Raw genomic sequence first — 18,999 nt, 5'->3', positions numbered from 1 at the left:
TTGACATTTGTTGGATTAAGAAGGACTTTCAGGATAAAATAACCATGAAGGTTTCACATATTTTTTATCACATATCTACAATGTGATACCCTAGGATATAGTATATCTGGAGACAATTTCAAATACAGCTGACTTTATCACCAAAAACATTTGGGTTGGGACAACTTTTAAAAGACTGCTGAAAACTGATTTGCAGTAGCATGTGCTTTAGGGAACAATGATGATTATATCAGAAGATTACAAACTTGGGGTGCTGTATTTTAGATGAGAATAAGCTCTAACCTTTTGAAGACAACCATGAAAGCCAAAAAAATGAAATTCTCTCCAGATCATCTTGTACTGTAGATAACTGTAGATCAGAACTTTTGTGTAAATCGTACTGGTAGCTAAGTAAATATATTAGTTTTCTTAGAGGTGATGAGCGCTTATTCTTTCCTCTCTTGAATGGTGATTTCTGCGATGCAGACTTCAAAGAATAGGGAAGAGAGCACAGCCTCCTCTGGGATTTCAGCTGTATTCAGGAAGACAAGGAGTACATTAGAATTCACTTTATTTTTTTAGATTTCACTAATTTCTAGGATCTAGATTGTCAGTTTATGTAAACTGGCACAAAGCTGTTGAAATGGAGTGGAGAAGAACTGACAATGTACATAAAAAAGTGTGTTTGGAGCACAATTTATGTTAAAAAACAAACTAATTACTGTTGCGGTTGCTCAGAGCATTTCTTTTGCTGTGTGAGACTTAAATCTAAGAGATCTTTTTTTTTTTTTTTTATTATTGTGTAGAAGGTCCCAAGTGACATCTGAAAACAAATACATGGAATAATAACTTAGAGCATAAGATCTGCAATTTGTTGTAGTCCGAGACTTGATTACGGATAGACTAGGGAAGTAAATTCTGTTCAGTACTCTAATTTGTAAAATGGCAGCTCAGTGTGTTGAGAAAATCCTAAGTGTTGTTTCCAATGATGCTTTTAAAATAATTTTTGACAATAAATAAGAATAAAAGCATCAAACCTTCGAAAAAGAACAAGCCCAAACCCAAAACAGAATTTATGCTGAATCTTAGTAATTTGTGGAAGATAAGGTAACTTTTTTGAGTTAGTAAGTAGAAAAAAACCCATGTCTTTGATAAAGAATATAAGATTCCACGTTCTTTATGCAGCTGTTCTTTTATTTGTTTTGATAAGTTCTGCTTTAATAGTAGTGTAATTTTTAATTAAAAAAAGGTGAATAACTGGAGTCTTTGAGTCAGAAGAGTTATGCAGACACATTTATTTTATTGTATGTATTTGCTTTGTGTCTCATTTTTTGTACCAGGGATTTTGAATTATTAGTGAATGTTGTGAAGGGCCAGACCCTGGTCAGTATTGCAGAACAGTGTAAAAGGGCCCTTTTGAATATGGTCTGAAAGGAGAGCTGAAAACTTACAGTCTGCAGGGGACCATCAGTAGGCTAAAGCTGGCATTTCTAGCTTTCTGCGAGAGCTTTCCCTCTGTGTGGCTAACCTCAGGGTTGGAAAAGGAGGGGTCTGCAGGTGGCTTAGCATCCTGTATTTCCTTCTCTCTGCTCCACTGACTGAACTCACCTGCAGTACAGCCAAAACGAGTCAATCATACATTCGGAGGTTGGGCAATATGTAAAAAGAAGGAAACAAAGAGCCAAAAAAGAAAAAAAACAAACCCGAAAAGAGAAGAAGAAAGCTTAAAATCCATGGATCTTGCTGGCAAAATCAACAGACTGAGTTTCCCCATAGCTTCATAGAAATGCTATCCGTAGGGGAACTCCGGAGGTTTTTAGTCAAATTTCCTGCTCAAAGCAGGACTATTACTAACACTACTTCAGGTCACCCAAGCTTTCATTGACGTACATTGATGAGATGGTTTCATACACTGGAGTGTTGTGCAGTCAAGGAACTTTTGTACAGAAAACACAGCTCCCTCTTCGTCTCTGCCTTTTCTTCTCAAACAGCCTGCATCTGTGCCCATACTCTGGCCATGTATGCTAGTCCGGGTCTGTGATTCTGATCATGCCATAGCTCTGCTACCACACACAGGCTTCCAGTTCTGTCTGTTTATTGCTCAAGCTCTGTGCAGTGGTGTACAGCGGTTTTGAGAAGTCTGAACGCCCTCCATTTCATGGCCTCCTCCAACATACACTTGCCCTTTATCTGCACTGCTTCCTCACTTACTTCTGTATTTAGGTACCATCCCCTCGTGAACCTAATTTAAAGCTTTCTCCACTTAGTAGAAAGCCTGTGTGCAAAGATATTCTCCCTCTCCTTATCATGTGAAGTCCATCTTCTCCTCTTAGTTCTTAGGACTTTTTATCTTTTATTGGGACCTTCATCTGAAATTATTCAATATCTCCAGTCTGGAAACATGGGACTAAGGAAGGAAGAAGAAACTACACTGGATAGCTGATTGAGATTGAATTGTTACTTCACATTTTCATGGCCAGATCTTACTACTATGATAAGATGATGAAATTCACCTGAAACACAGTGACCTCCTGCTGTGCCCTTAGTGCATGAATTTCATCAAACTGGCTAAGCAGGACTTATGTGGCTTGCAGGGGCTTGTGTGAGCTGTTCAGAAGTTAATGAACTGAATTAATTCTAAGAAAACTGAAAATAAAGTCTCAGCTATATATAGATAGAGAGATATGTATAGATATGTATATAGCTGTTGGAGAGAACATTCCTGGGGAGGAAAAAGAGTTAATGAGGCATTTCAGTGTCTTTATATGGAGCCGTATAAATTTCAGCCACTTAACTTTAGCAGGAATATCCTGGAGCGTTTGAAGTGTGGTGAATAATTTAAAATAAATAAGGTTAATGAAGAAGACCCTGTTTGCCAGTCTCAAATGTAAATTTTGAAGACCCTTTAAATTTTTTGCTCATACAGAGAAAAAAAGAGAGTAAATCATTAGGTCCTGCATTTTATAAACAGTTGGGGTAAGGACAAGTTCGGTTACCTCAGCGCTCTGTTTGATCTAGATCTTTCAATGTATGGTCATCTGTCTTTACTGTGTGAAAATTTAACTGATTATTTTTTTCAAATGTTCTTGAAAGTGCATCCAAGAGGGTTTATGAAGACCAGATGAGGTTTGTTAGGATGGTTTCCTCAGAAGCAGTCTGTGTAAAATATGACTTCTTTTAAAAACATTATTAAAGCTATTATTTCCTGTTCCAGAATTGCCCTTGGCTTTAGGAATAGGTAAAATTTTTATGGTGATATTTGCATTCTCTGCTATTAAATGGGTGAGTTCTACAGTTTTACTTCAGGGCAGATATTGGCAAATATAGCAACTCTGTCTAATTGGACTCGATTAATTTCTGAAATCTTTATTGCCCATGCAAGCATAGTGTGGACACTGCAATAAAATTTAAAGTACATATAATGGATACCACAAAAAAGATAATTTGCCTTTTTTTTTTTGTAAGTGTATTAGTAATCATGAAAACACTTAGACAAACTTCATATTTTGACAGCTGTTGTTTGTCAATAAAGTGTGGTTATTGTGAGAATTCTGTAAGTTTTCTCATGTCTCACTTGTCTCTCATGCATCACCTGACAGCAGTAGACCAAGATATTTAACTGTGAAAATCATGGGAAAATTAAGTGTAATGTACATTGGTGCAATGCTTGAGTTAGATTTGATACTTCAGTCTTTCTTGTGCATCCCTCTAATAAAAGTTATGAGAGAGGTAACCATTACCACTGAATTAATAACAGTGTCTGCCTTTTAAGGGGAGCTAGATTATTCAATCAGTGCAGCTTTAGTGAAAGAAGTGAACTGCACCAGCAAGGTACTTGGTCCAGAATCTCACTATTCAATTGTTATGGTCTCACTTCAGAGATACTCATGAGTAAGAAGAAAGTACCTGCCATGTGGGTATGGTTTTGACCAGTGATGATCTCATTTCTTCTCTACCTTTGCAAGAAGGCATAAGGGAGCTCAGGGGAACCCTACCCATCTCCTTTGCTGTTGCTAATGGCTCTGGAGGTCTGTGTTGGGACACCAAGAGGGCATACTAGGTGGAGATATGGCTGTCACCATGTGTCTGCCGCAAGTTCTAACCCTTACGTATTGCTGGGAAAAAAAACAATCTGACAGATGTTCCTCTGTGAACTGGCCCTGGGAATTAGTGAACGTCATTGGCACACATGAACGTGCATCTGACCCAGCAATGAGTAACTCTGAATTTTGTTGGCCTGTGAGAGCACTCATGGAAAACACATTCAGAGGTCTCCTAGGCTATCCTGGTGTCCCAAGCCTGGTAAATCAGTTGTACTCTGGTAAATCTCTTGTTTGTTCTTAAACCCCTTCTATTCCAGTGTTGCACTGTTCTTACTGTTAGAAAGTAAAAATTTCCCCTGCTGCAATTTGAACAAATTACTTATCATCCTGTCTTCCATGGATGTCTCCTCTTATTTTTCAGCAGCTATTTTGGTAGATGACAACTTTTATAGAGGTACTTCTTGGTGTCCTTTTTCATACATTAAACAATCCTCACTCTATCCATGTTTCCTCATAGGTTATTTTTTCTAGAAATCTGTCTCTCCAGTTGTTCTGCATCTTTCTTGGAGTGTGATGCCCAAAACTGAATGTAAGACTGCTCTGTTTAGAGAGGATTCCTTCACATGTCTCACTGCCTATAATGCCATAATTCTGTCACAGTGTTTTATATGTATGCAACGGTAAGATAGGTATTCTTTACTCGAGATCCACTCCTGCAGAAATGCAACTGAAAAAGTGGTTCATTAGTTAATTATCAAGATACCCAAGTATCTCACGTGTTCCTACTAATTGATTCGTATGCTGCCCTCAAAAGGTAGATTGGATCCAGCTTCAGGTTATAAACATCTGAATGTAGGTGCCTAAATGTACGTTGTATGTTAGCGGGGTCACTAAATTCCCAAATAGTCAATGGAGCCTGGCCAATTGGACATGTCTTTCTAAGGGTCAGCTTAAGAGTCTTCTTAGAGTCCCCAAACACTAATGACTGTATTGATTTGTCCTCCATTAACTATAAAAATAATTTGTTTACAATCTGGACCTGAATCCCATTCCATCTCTCTAATTTACCCATATAATTTTAAATTCTAATCCTGCCTTCCAAGATACTTGCAGTCTCTTAGAGCTGAGTATCATCTGTGAATTTCATAAACATACCTCCTATTCACTGTTGAAGCCATTGTTATAAATATTGAATGGCATTGGACCTGAAACACAACCCTGTGGAGCCCTACTCAATATGTTGCTCCTTTGTGATTGCAGCAATTGTTTTCTGAGTGTTTCTTCAACTAGACAGCACCCATGTTAGTATTTTAATAATTTATTTAAGCCTGCTGTTGAAAAATGCTTTGCTGTTTTGTGGTTTTGCATGCTCAGGATTATGAACTCTGTTACTTTACAGTGACATTAGAAGAGCCATTCTGTTCCCCTCCTCCCTTAACTAGCTGCTCTCTTTACCTTCTATATCAAAAGCTGACTTCAGTTTACTCTGAATTTTTGCTGAACAAAATGTCCTGATGTATTTCTTTTTCAGTAACTCCCAGATGTGGGAGTAGTTAAAATACCTGTTATTCCAGTCCTGTACTCTGGATGATTCTGCCAGTCATTTCAAAAACTCTTTTCTCCCTAATTTCCCTGGCTTGGTGGTTTGCAATAGATCCCCATCATGGGAGCATTCCTGCTTTTTTCTTCTCTAACTTTGTAATCATTACATGGAAGTTTCCCCAAGATCCGAATTTCCTTATGGCCTGGAACTACATCAATTGTGTATGTTCTTGATGCACAATGCAGTACCCTTTTCCCACTGCCAGTCCTTTCAAAAGAGCAGTACGTCTTTACATTCATATTTCAGACACATGGGTTATCCAAGTCTCTGTTACTGTAATTAAATAGTAGTTTCTTTAGATATCTGGCTTCTCCAGTTTGTTTCCAATACTATATTGTAGGTGCATAGAACTTTGGTAGACGTTCTTCTAAATTAGTTTATTTCAAGTAGCTTTTAGACCCTTCTCAACGTCACTCCTCTTCATACATCCCCACAGGATTTTGTTATTTCTTTCTGACCCACACTAATCCTGACTTAAATTCAGTTAATGTAATCAATCAGTGTGTAAAGATGTTTTCCCCTTGTTCATTAGATAAGCTCCACTCCTATCAGCTTGTTTACACAGTGCTGCCCACTTGCTAAGGAAGCCAAATTCTTTAGCATCTTCAAAGTGTAAAATAGAAAGATGTCTTACTGGAAATACGAAGAGTTAAAAAACTTGTTGTTTATAGACCTAGCAATTTCTTTCACTGTTTGCTGCAGTGGTGGTACTGACAGCAGTTGTGGTAATGGTAAGTTGGCATCATGTGTTTCTGCTCCTTAGTGCTCCTATGCTGGAGCCTGTTTGTGTTGGAGATGAGACTTTCCCAGCAACTTTATGTATTGCACAGGACTGGAATGCTGTCTTTCAGATTTCATTGTAAAACTTATTTCTTTGATCTTTCGGTTCCATTTCAGCACATGTAATTCCAGTCAGCACTTGTGACAGCACAAATAAGAGCCCTGTAACTCTTAACCTGGACTCCTTGTGCTCAAACTGGTTTCCTTATCAAGGGTTTAGAAATCAGCCATGCGTTGATGTGGCAGACTGAGAATTGTGTCTCATTTTAGAATTTTATGATACCAGGGTTTCATAAATATAAGATGTGGTGTTACAGCTAGGATACTTGATCTCTGAGTATTTATTTTCCGTTTGAATAAATTGATTTTACATCGTTCTGATGAGGTCACAGTGCCAGACTTTAGGTTTGCTTGATCTTAGGAGAAGTGGGTGTTATGCTAAAGAAATTCCACTGCACTGGGAGGGTTTGAACGTTGCGGTTTTGGCAACTGTGGCTTTTGGCCTGCCAGCAGACATATGAGAAATACCACAGGATCTATTGTGAACAGCAGTGTAATAGTTAACAGTGCTGACATTGAAAACAGCTGGAGTTACTTCTCTGATGTTACTGTCTAAAGAGGGGAGTAGGGCCTTGATCATGGACCTACATGATGGCAAAGTGAGACCACAGTCAGACTCAGAGGCGTTCAGGCCCTTTGTATAGTGCCAAGTTACTTTAGGTGGAGCATGGTTCTTGAAAGTGGCATAAAACAGAAGTGAAATTGTAAACCGTGGGCAAATATATGTTTCATGTTCTCTTCTGGACCTGATCCCCAAATAATTATAAACTACTTTTATCTCCTTTCTTATATGTATAAAGTCCAGCCCTTTAGCTCCTTTGTAACACACCGGCTTTTAGCTCCAAAGGCTTCATCTCAGTCTTGGGTGTTGGCCATCACTTGGGAGTCTCAAGTTGTGAAATTGTGTCATTTTTCTCTTTGAACTGCTTAGGGATGTACAAAGTGGGGCCTTCCCCTTTTCACGGCTCAAAGGGGCTGTGTATGCTTATGACATGTCTAATCAAATGGAATTAGTGGGAGGATGGACACTGTGGCTTTGATTCCTATTAATAACAGCTTGAAGGATGACTTTGCTGCGTGATCTCTGGTGTTCACTATGTTATTTAAAGACCTAATGTTCTGTCATGTATGATTTATGCAATAGAGGTGCATTTCTATTATATTAGATGCAGAAAGATATTAGCAGCAGTACACTGCTTTATTTTTACATTAATTTTTCTTCAGTGATAAAAAGAGATACCACAAAAGATCAGGCCTTTTTTCTACAAGGTTCTTTTTTTCTGCTCACAGAATCATAGAATCAGAACTATTTTAGGCTGGAATGGGTATCTGGAGGCCATCTGGTCCAACCTCTGCACAAAGCAGGACCAGCTAGATCAAGTAGCTCAGGGCATTGTCCAGTTGGATTTTGAGCACCTCCAAGGATGGAGATCCCACAAGTTCTGTCGGTACACATGCTACTGTATGACCACTCTCTTGGCATTTTTTTTCGCCCTTATATTCAGTCAGAATGTCCCTTATTGTAAATTGTGTTTGTTGCCTTTTGTGTTATCACTGTGCATCTTTGGTAAGAGTTTGGCTCCATCTTCCATATATCCTCCTGTTAGGTAGCCATAGACAGCAGTAAAATCTCTCCTTGGAGTTCTGTTCTTAACGCTGGAAAAAATGAGGTCTTCAGCCTCATCTTGTATGTAATTTACTCCAGAAATTCACTTGTTTCTGAGACAAAAGTATAATATAATGCAACTTCTAAAATTTATTTTATTTAAAAAATGTGAAGGAAATCCTCAAATGTAACATGTATGTACTTTGAGCGATAGCCCTTTGTGAAATAGTTCAGCTGGGAATTGTAGATCACTGTTGTGTTTGTTTGGTTTTTGTAGAGCATGTATGTTGTTGTAAGTTTTTGAAGTTTCTCTAGATTACTATACATAGAACTTTATAATTAATGCCACAGGAATTTGTAATTTTTTTTGTAAATAAACATGAAAATAGTATCAAATAGAAATCTACAGTAATCTGTTATATCCATCCATCTGTATATCTACAACAGCATGCCATAAGAGAGAGGGAAAAGAGGCCTGTCCTTGAAGTTTTCTCTCACCAAAAGTACAGCATTGCCTGTTGATTTCTTCTGTTCAGCTCGGAGGACATGGTCTTTAACTAGGTTCCTCTGAGAGCTAATCAGAGTTAGTGCTACTGTTGGGATTAGTAATGAGAAATTGCTCTGCTCTCCTTGGCAACTCTTGCCCAACCCTGGAACATTTCTTGTCAACAGAAAGACTGAATCCTGCCTCCTCCACCAAACCTGGTGGTGGGCAGGAGCCCATTCAACTAGAGCATCACGCAGGTCTGCTAGAAAGGTGAGGAGTCTGCTGGCTAAGGTGCATGTTCAAGGAATCTGGAGAGCCTGCTGACCCAACTAAGCCCCTTTAGCACCCAGACTTGCAAATTTAAGTTAAAGATAACAGAGACTTTAAATTTCACCTTAAACAAAGATTCCATCATTTTCTAAGTGACAAAGTTGCAGGTACCCAGAACCTTTAGGCTACCTTCTGTAAGGCTTTGCAAACTAATGGCTTGTCAGAGAAGAAAGTAATTGATGCTGTCCTTGAACCTGCTGCAAGCCCTTGGTTTTGGCACAAAGTTTATTACTCAAATATGAAAAAGCCAGGAATTAAGACACAAACTTGCAGTTCCCTGATCTTAGCAGGTGGCCAACTCCAGAGACCTTTTCCTCCTGCTCTTTCCAAGCTCCTGGAAAAGGATATTCCCCTTAATTTTTTCCTGGTCTCTGACTTGTCAGCTTTTACTCTGAGCCCCTGACCAGCTGAGATCCAGAACACACGTTTGCCAGGAAATACTAAGTGGTAGATTGTATCCAAACTGTGGGATGCCCTATACATATACATAGTCACGGGACCAGGTACTAGTACATCAGCCAAGGTTTGGTCCCCTTCATGGATCACAGCTGTTTCAGAGATGCCTGACTGGTAACTGAGTTATACAATCTCGTAGCAAGGAGGTAGCTTGGTATCTGATCTGCTGATTTCTTCAGGAGGACCTGCTCATTTACAGATAATTTTTTTGTCCTACTTGGAAGGAATTTTATGCGTACTGGACACTCTTTGTCTTCTAGCTCTCATTTAAAAGGAAAAAAAAAAAAAAAGTATTTCTAATCCTCTCCGGAGTTCTTAAACTTTGCTGGAGAGCCTACCCTGTAATGGTGTCCAAATGTGAATCCTTTTAATGTGAAGATTTGGGATCTTTTTACATCAAGATTTAAATACATCTTCCTATATATCACGCCAAATATCTACATGTTTACAGCAAATGTTATCATTTTAGTAATATGAAACTAGATGTTAACTGTAACTATTATTTTCTGAGTCCTGATACTCAAATATATAGGAATATATCTAAAAAATATGACCATCTTTCTGAGCTCATTCTTTCCCACTTTGCTTGCTGTAGCCCAGTAAATTTGTCATTTTGTTTCATGTTTCTATCACCGAATGCTGCAAAACACACATTTTTGAAGAACCCCGTAAATGCCCATCTCCCAGAGCCTTTGTCTACCTTTGCTGTTTCCCTTTCCCTTGACAATGAACCATCTTCCTCAATGTCTTCTTTACAAATGGGCACTTGTATAATGCTGCCTAGTTTTACAAGTTTGACCTAGTTTTACATTCTCCCTCACTTTGATAGCAGCCGCACCGAAGGCTCTCAGCAGCTCGTGTGGTGAGACCCCCTCTTCATCTTGTGCCATGAAGGACAGGCAGGTTGGGAATCAGGCATGGGAAGTACAGCGATGAGCGGAGCAGAGTCGAGCTATCGGAAGAGAGGGACTTATGAAGTGGCCTCTTTGCTTACTGAAGAGCCCTGTCGTGGTGTGCTGCCTGAGAGCAGACAAGGAGTAGGGAGGAGAAAAGCTGCAACTGCAGTTGCTTATCTCCAAACTCTTCTCAGTAGCTCTGTTTTTCATGCCTCCAGCCCAGCTGTAATGCAATAATTAACCTGAGCCTTTTAATTTCTCCCAGTTGGCTTTAAATTAACTCTGTTGTCATGTTGCGTGGAGTAATCCTTCAAGCATCTGTGGGGTACACTACAATTTAAATTGTTTATGAGTGCATGGGTATTTACTGTTTGATCAGTATTTATTTTAGTATCATCATAATATTCATTATTTTGGGGATTTTCATGTTTGTGGAGGAGCCATAATAGTGGGCCTTACTGTCTTAGATACTGCACACACACAGAATAAAAAGCAAAATCCCCACTCTGTTGGTGCTGCCGGGAAGTCCAAAGCTCTTTAGCAGTACTTGTGGCCGAACCTCCTCATGTGAAATAAAATGTGGCAAATAAGTTTGAGGAAATTTCAGTTCAAAATCTTGTTGTTAACAGAGCTTTGTTTCTTGAATAAACTGTTACTTGTTTAGATGTATTGAAATTGTGTTGTTTGCAGTTGTTTTAGGTACAGACAGCTCTTTTTAAGGCAGGAAAATTTTGTATTTCTTGTAAATGGCATTCTTAAAATAGTTTGTAACAGGAAAGAGTCAAGGAGAAGACAAGATCTTTATTTCAGCCAATTAAATCTTTCACACAGGCTCATAAATCTCATATTAGTATAAAAACAGTGGGACAAGTGGGTTTTTTATTTTTTTTAATCACAGGTTTCTTTGTGCTCTATTTAATGTAGAGTCTAAAACTGCTATTTTATTAGTGTTGTGCAGTAATATGGTCCATAACTACAGAGCCTATTAAACACTTCATAAAGCCTTCAGGGAAACTTCTTTCAAATGCTACAGTGTGTTTTTATAAGTTATAACCCTCTGGAAATTGGCTTATTATCAGTTTTCCATCAAAGTAAAGTGTTCCAGGGGAGTGGAGGATGACCTAGTGTGATCTAGATCGAAAACATCTGTGAAACTTGATGATTATCCCTGCTTTGATATCGTATATGTTAACAGTGGATTCTTGTCAAAACACATGTAGATAGATGCAAGGCAAGCCAGAAGGACTATACCTAAAAATTAAGGTTGCTGCTTGCATCATTGTAATAATAATAATTTTAAAAGTGAAGCTGTAACCCTCTTATTTATTTGTGAATTGAGTGGCAGAAACTCCAGCACAGGACAAGATAAAACAGATATGGTGAACTTTAAATATTCAGAACATGAACTCGCTTCTTTGCATTTGTAAAATGATGGTATGAAAATCTAGTAGCGTACAAAAACTAATCTAGCAGTGTGCCAAAGTAATTAAAGCAAAGTAAATAATCTCCAGTGTTCTTATTCCCCACAGAAATTGTTTAATATCTTATCTTTCCAAACTAGTTTTCTGCTAATTCATGATGTCTTTGTAAGACTCTTCTTATTCAGCCAGCCCTGTTGTTTTCCATGGTGTGGGAATATCTCCCCTCCTCTCCTGGGGGGGATGCGTATCAGGTATTGCCCACATTCCAAAAAAAGATGTTTCTTCCATGCAGTGGAAATGCTGAGCATGAAGCTAAGTGCTGTAATCCTCTCTGGTCATTTATTGTTTACTCAGCAGAAGGACTTTGATTGCCTCAAGTGTATGCGGTATATGACTGTCGTGGTTTAGCCCCAGCCAGCAACCAAGCACCACGCAGCCGCTCGCTGACTCCCCCTATCCCAATGGGATGGGGGAGAGAATCGGAGGAGTAAGAGTGAGAAACACTCCTGCGTTGAGATAAGAACAGTTTAATAATTGAAATAAAGTAAAATAGTAATGATAATATTTAACAGTATAATAATGATAATAATAATATACAAAGCAAGTGATGCACAATGCAATTGCTCACCACCCGGTGACTGGTACCCAGCCAGTCCCCGAGCAGCGATCGCTGCTCCCCGGCCAACCCCCCCCAGTTTATATACTGAGCATGACGTCATATGGTATGGAATAGCCCTTTGGGCAGTTTGGGTCAACTATTCTGGCTGTGCCCCCTCCCAGTTTCTTGTGTACCTGGCAGAGCATGGGAAGCTGAAAAGCCCTTGACTAGCATAAGCAGTACTTAGCAACAACTAAAAACATCAGTGTGTTATCAGCATTCTTCTCCTACTAAATCCAAACCACAGCACTATGCCTGCTTCTAGGAAGAAAATTAACTCTATCCCAGCCAAAACCAGGACAATGACATTTCTAACATTGTCTTGGTGCTGTGGGACGTTTTGCTGCTGGAAACGAGGGATCTGATGCTGATCTTGTTTTGGTACAAATTAGAGGTAGCTCTGTCGAATTAGGTGAAGCGTAAGGCTGTTGTGAGGCAGCTCAGATTATCTCTCTTTGAGTTGTCCCTAAATATTAGACCTTGATCGCCTGTGGCTCTTAAAGTTCTCTGTTACTGCAGACAGGAGGCAGAAGAGATGGAGTAGGACATAAATTACGTTAAAATAGTCCAGTATTCCTACACAGGAGGGCATATTTCCTTAGGTATCTGTATATCCTGAAGCATAGTTTTAACTGAGAAAAATAAGTAAGATACAAATTGGTGCTGTGGTACAAGTGGTATGACCTGAAACTTTTCCTTTACTTTCCTTTTTGGTGCCGATTAGAAGAATGTGCTGTTGTGTGTCGACAAGGTAAATGACACAAGACCGCAAGAGCAGACGCTAGGCAATTAACATCCTTTTTTTTTTTTTTTTTACAAAAAAAAAAAAATTCGGCTGCTGTTTCTAAACAAAAGATCCTTCGGTGTGACAGTCTTTCAGTCTGGGCTTTCTGTCTATGCCACAGCTGCTGTGAGAGGATCACGACCATGGCAGTTGGCTATGAATTGCCAGTTCTGTCATACCACTGTATTTCCAAATGTATGTGACGGATAACACCTCTCTTGAGAACTTCCAAATGTTATGGGGAGGCTGAATCCAGTAACCCAGTCGAGATGAGGCTGCTGCAGCTCCACGTCCCCAGGTCCAAACAGCAGAGAGGCTGGGCTGTATTCCTACAGTAGTGTGCTAGTAGGCACATACACAGATACACACATATGCAACGTGTATAGATATTGTATACATGGCCAGCCACACAGATCAACAGACATACTCAGTACTCATGCAAACACCAACAGCAGCAGTGGCCACACCCTGCTCCCCTCACTGGCTACTCAGTTAAGACCTATTAGTGGGGAGTATATAATGTATATGTACGTACAGTATGGATCTCTCCAGCAGCTGGGCTTAGGCAGTCACTGTCTCCAGCATCTGTCCCTAGATATCCAGTTTCTGCTGGTGTTGGCACCTGGGCATATGAGCTGCCAAAGCCTCTGCTCCAGTCCAGCTGCAGGTACAGACTCCCTGACACACGGACATGGACTCAAGTGCACACTCACAGACCCCCCAGCAGCTGGCCCCGCACATGCAGTTCATCCCGTAGCTGGTCCTGGACCCTCTTTCTCCCATGGTGCCTCACAGCCGGAGACACACAGGTCTCCCAATCCACCCCCAGGCCCCCAGTCTGTCTGGCAGCTGGCTGGGTCTCCCCTGGTCCCTGTGATAGCCACCTCCTCTGGTGGCCTTGCCCTTGAGGACACAGCTGGCTCCCAGGCCAGTTCACCGGCTAGCCCAGCTTGGTGTTTGCTAAGACTTGCACGGTGCTGCACACCTACCTGCACTCTGGGTGCCGGTACCCCAGGCACAGGGTGCTCTGCGACCCCAGCTGCTGCATGCAGAGCCCCCAGCCCCTGCACCCTGGCGAGAGCCCCTCGCCCCGGGGGAAGAGTTAGAAATGGTGTTTAATGAGGAGACAGGACAGAGTGTGCTGATCAGGGTGGGGCATGGCCGGGCAAGGGCACTGACCAGCTGCCTGTTCACATGCCATCAGCCTCTTTTATCCCCTTATGTCTCATTTTCCCATGGTTCCCATCCCAAATCACCTCAATCGCTCCCTCACCTCACCGTTGGTTCCACCGTTAGGTCTTGTGCAATCCTTGCAATGCCCTTTCCCTGCACCCCACAGTGTGCACCATGCCCCCAGGCTGTGGCCCCTCTCAGGCCACGAGGTGACCCAAAAAGCCTCTCTCATGGACTCCTGGTGATGGGTGTCCCCCCTGAGTCCCCAAAGCTGAGGCTCCTTTGGGGGGTCCGGGTCGGGGCTCATGTCTCCCAGGGGTTATTTGGGCTCCTCAGGCTGCCACGATGCCTCCTGCCTCCAGGCTCCCTGGGTGCTGTGGATGGGATGGCTCCAGTGACGGGCCTGGGGGGAGCAGGACAGGAGATGATTTGGGTCGCCCCCACCATTGATCCCCTGTGCTCCTTTGGGTGTGTGGAGAGCGGGTTTTTATCATAAAACCTAACACCAGGTAGCTAGACAGAGCAAGTTCAGTGGAGCAGCTTCTTTTTAATGTTTCTTGACATTAACAGCTCCATTTCTCAATTAGAATGGAAAATAAAGTTGATTATGCGTGTCCACAGGGTGACACTGTACTTTTGACCAGTAACTGTAAAGTAAACGGGAAAGGTCATGATAAATAGTATTTTAGTTTAATTATTCCTAGAAGACCACAGTGACTCACTGCAGGGTTTTTTGTTGTTACTGTTCCTACAGCTAGCAAGCAATGTTTAAAAGACTTACTCTATATATTTATAAAGGGACAGATTTGGATGACATAGTGCAGTTTTCTTCAGTGACGCTTTCTGTAAATAAAGTTGCCGTGCCTGTTTCTTTAGTAGCATTTCCATGTACTTATTTTGGTTTTGGTAAATATTGCAAGCTTAAGCCTGCCTATAAAACAACTTCTGTCTGCATGCAATCTCTGACAGAAGCTGCATCTGAGATGATGATATATGACGAATATAGTGGATTTACTTAGATAATATTGATGCTTTCATAGGGTCATTAATAAAGATCTGTCAGAGCTAACAAAAACCGTTTAGAGGGTACAAAGCAGAAGTGTTTAGTGTTAACTTCAGTTTTATTTTCGCTAGTTAGGCCACACTTGTTTCCTTCAAGGAAAACAGGACTGATTATTTTTGCTAATTAGAAATACATCACTGATCTGAATCACATCTGTAATTAGTAGCAAGACTTTAAGTAGATGTTGGAGATTTTTTTGGAGTATGACTTGCGTTGTTAATTTACTATACATGCACACGTATGTGTATCTACAGATTTAATGAACAAAAGGAACAGCTGGTTGGTTTTCAAAGCAATCAGTTAAAGGTGCTCCATAGGCTGACATTGCTATTCCTTCTGCTTGGGGCTGAATTTGCTGCTTCTGGACAGCTCGAGTTTGTCACTGGAAAGTAAGTGGGGTTGGGAAAGCAGAAAGTAAACCCATGCTTTGCTCCTGTCATCCACGCAGCCTGGTAATTCACTCCACAGAAGTGTTGGTGAAAATAGCACTCCTTAGGTTTGCTCGCTTGGTTTCTGAGACAAATAAAGAAAAAAATGCTGAAGGTAGGGAATGATTTTGAGGGAAGGCTTGCAGCAAAGCAGGCCTGGAAGATGGAAGAGCTGGGTTGGAACATGGCTTGTGTTCCCCTGCTGCGTCCAAAATGAGCCACTGAATAGGTGCAAATGTAGATGGCAGGATAAAAATGGAAACTATTCAAACCAAAAGCAATTAACTTGTATACAGATGGCTTTCTGGCATTCACAGCTGCATAGATTTTGGTTGTGTACTTTTTTAGATGTGCTGTGGAAGGTTAAAGCCTCTATACGTCCATCTCCAGCTGTTCATGCACATAAAATAGATAAGGAAATGAAGCCAAGTGAGCATTGTGTATAGCATCAGACTTGCTTGCAGAGATAGGCATCTCAAACATTAGTGCAACATTCTGTCCTGTCAAATGGCCCTTGTATCGGCCTTTTATGAGAAGAAATTACATATTTTACATCAAAGGAGTCACTGCAATTTCATAAAAATGAAATATGGGGAACTGCTAAGTATACGTCGTATCTCTAGGATGAAGCCTAGGGCTGAGAATCCTGAACAGAAGTGGAGGATTGCTGAAAGTATGAAACATGGGAGTTCTTCAAGCAGCTTCGGTATATCCTGGTGACTGTGTCTTTGGAAAGCCTAAGATTTAAGCTGTTTCACATAGAACCAAGTATGCTGTTCCTCTGCTCTGATCCCTTATACTGCAATGCAAGCAATTAACTTAAAAAAACTTGTTAAGCCATGCTTGAAAAAAACCCAAAACCTTTTTGAGTTAACATGCAATCTACATTAATTTGCATTTTCATGTAGAACATAATATATACTGGTTTGGGTCAGTAGAAACCTGCATTTTTGCCTTGTATTTTTTCACCCTTTTTAAAAATCATTAAGAAAAAAAAGTGTTTGAAATATCTTGTTATGATGGTCAAAATGTTTAGACTGGGCTTTCTGAAACTGTGGTGTAGGTACCTCTCTGAGTATTTCAAGCTGGTACAAGACCACCATTGCAATAGCCAGCTGCCACCCCATGTGCATGTATTGGCTGTGAGTTGTCACCACTAATGGAGAAACTGCTCCAGAGGAACAGTTGCAGCCCTGGTGTAGACTTTTATGAATTTTGCTTCTCAGTTGCTTTCTGGTGACGCTGTTAACTGCAATGATTTGTCTGTAGCTTCAGGATATTTTTTTTGAGTGAAGAGCTCATTTGTCTCTTTTACTTTTGGTCCAACTTCCTGCAGGAAAGTACCGTGGCGATCACCTAGTGAAGCCCAGCTGGCTTGCAGACCTTTTGGAGTGCCTCCCAGAGGCCCCCAGTCTTTCCTTATCACATTGTGTACAGTATGGATCTGTATATAGGTTGCTTTTAATCTCTGCCTGCTCCTGCTGTGTTTGCACAGTGGTGAGTCTGCAGCTGTAGGAGCCATGTGCTTTCTCTTCCTACTTATTTCTTATGGAGTTCCCCTTTGGTGAGTAGATACCTGGGAAGGGATGTCAAAAGTCCAGCACGTATTCTGTGGTGAAAGGTGGGACCCAGTCTTTCAGAGAGGAATTTTCTATGGGTAATGAAAGGGTCCATCCCACCATTTCTAGAGGAATGATGCACCTGTTTACTCATCACTAATAAGACTTCTCTATTTAATATTCTCTGGGGTATGCGTTTCTCCCTTGATCCACTTGAAGCGCTTTCTCATGGTTAATGATCTGAATTTGCCAAGCACACTGACTCATTTCAGTGCTGTTTTTCATTATGTAAGCTATTAACAGGTCACTGCTCAGATGCTGGAAAATCTGTTTCAGGCTAATAGCGAGGTGCACAAGTGCCTCTCCATGGTATACATGCTACCTGTGCACACGTGTTCTGGCTTGATAGTTGGTAGAAAATCCCACGGCAATATGGGATGCAGCATCTATGTCATTAGCAGTCAATTCCTAATCAGCCTTTCATTAACACATGCAACAGTTCACCTTTTCTAGGATTTTTGCACAATGTGACTGAAGGAGGGTGAGAGGAAACACACTGACGTGCAGAGGAAGGTGTTGATAAGTAAGGAAATTAAATTCTTCCCAGGAGAAACAGCGTTCTTGCAGTAGAGGAGGTAATAATGCAGGATAAGGAACTGTCTTGGAGCTGCATATGAAAATCTGACTCTCTGGCATAGAGTATGTTCCCTGAAAGTCAGTAACAAGGCTGTGGAGGAATCTGAATTTATGAAGGTAATTCAGAAGAGAAGTAGTTGGACACTGGAAAGCCTTGAAGAAAACATGGAGGGGGCTATTTCAGGTCCCAAGTTTTGGCAACTCAAAATTACACTGTTAGAGTGGACAGTAATTACTACAGGAGCAGATCCTCCTGTTGCCTTCTCTTTGTTACACTTGGATAATGTCCTTTTGCTTACAGGTGGCTGCCTTCACATGCACACAGAGTTTTTTAGTGTTTCCTTCAGTGTACAGACGAATAGTTTGAGAATGGATGAATGAAAATTAGAGATGTCCAAGCGTGGATTTTATTTCTGAACTTCGCCCATTTACGGGGAGGAGAAGGGAGGATCACATCTCCTGGATGTGGCAGAACTTCTAGAAGAAAACAGTTCAAGGTTATTTTCTTTTTATATGCTGTTTCTATGGCTAAAAGCCATTTCTGATCTTTTTTCTCTTTCCCTAAATGATATCTGAAAATCCTTTTGGGAACCAAATGGGAGAGCAAAGAATCAAAACAGCCCCAAACAGCCCACCATGCACACCTCATTAGTTGTGAAGAAAAGTCTAAGTTAGGCTTCTCCTAACTAGGACAGTCCTAGGAGGAGCTTTCATCTGTGCAAAGATTCACAGCCCAACAGGTAGAGCTGAAGATCTTGGATGCCATTCCTTTCCTTACCAGGGAGAAAATGAAAAAGACAATCTTTGGATGCGCTTGCACAGGAAAGCAACACTACCGTTAATGCGTGTGCTGAGGTCTGAAAAATCATTTCAGCATAAAGCAGGGCAGAAACAGTTTCCAACAAGGAAAAAGGGACACTGAAGGATTCATTGTGTTGCAGTATTTATTATGTAAGAGGTATTTGCATGGTAAAGAGAGAATGCGGATTTTATTCAGAATAAAGAGGACAGGATGAATGATGTTAATGAAAAGCTGA

The sequence above is a fragment of the Pelecanus crispus genome, chromosome 1 (assembly GCF_030463565.1).
Source record: "Pelecanus crispus isolate bPelCri1 chromosome 1, bPelCri1.pri, whole genome shotgun sequence".
Lineage (NCBI taxonomy): Eukaryota > Metazoa > Chordata > Aves > Pelecaniformes > Pelecanidae > Pelecanus > Pelecanus crispus.
The sequence above is the reverse complement of the archived record's forward strand: the minus strand, read 5'-3'. Positions refer to the sequence as shown.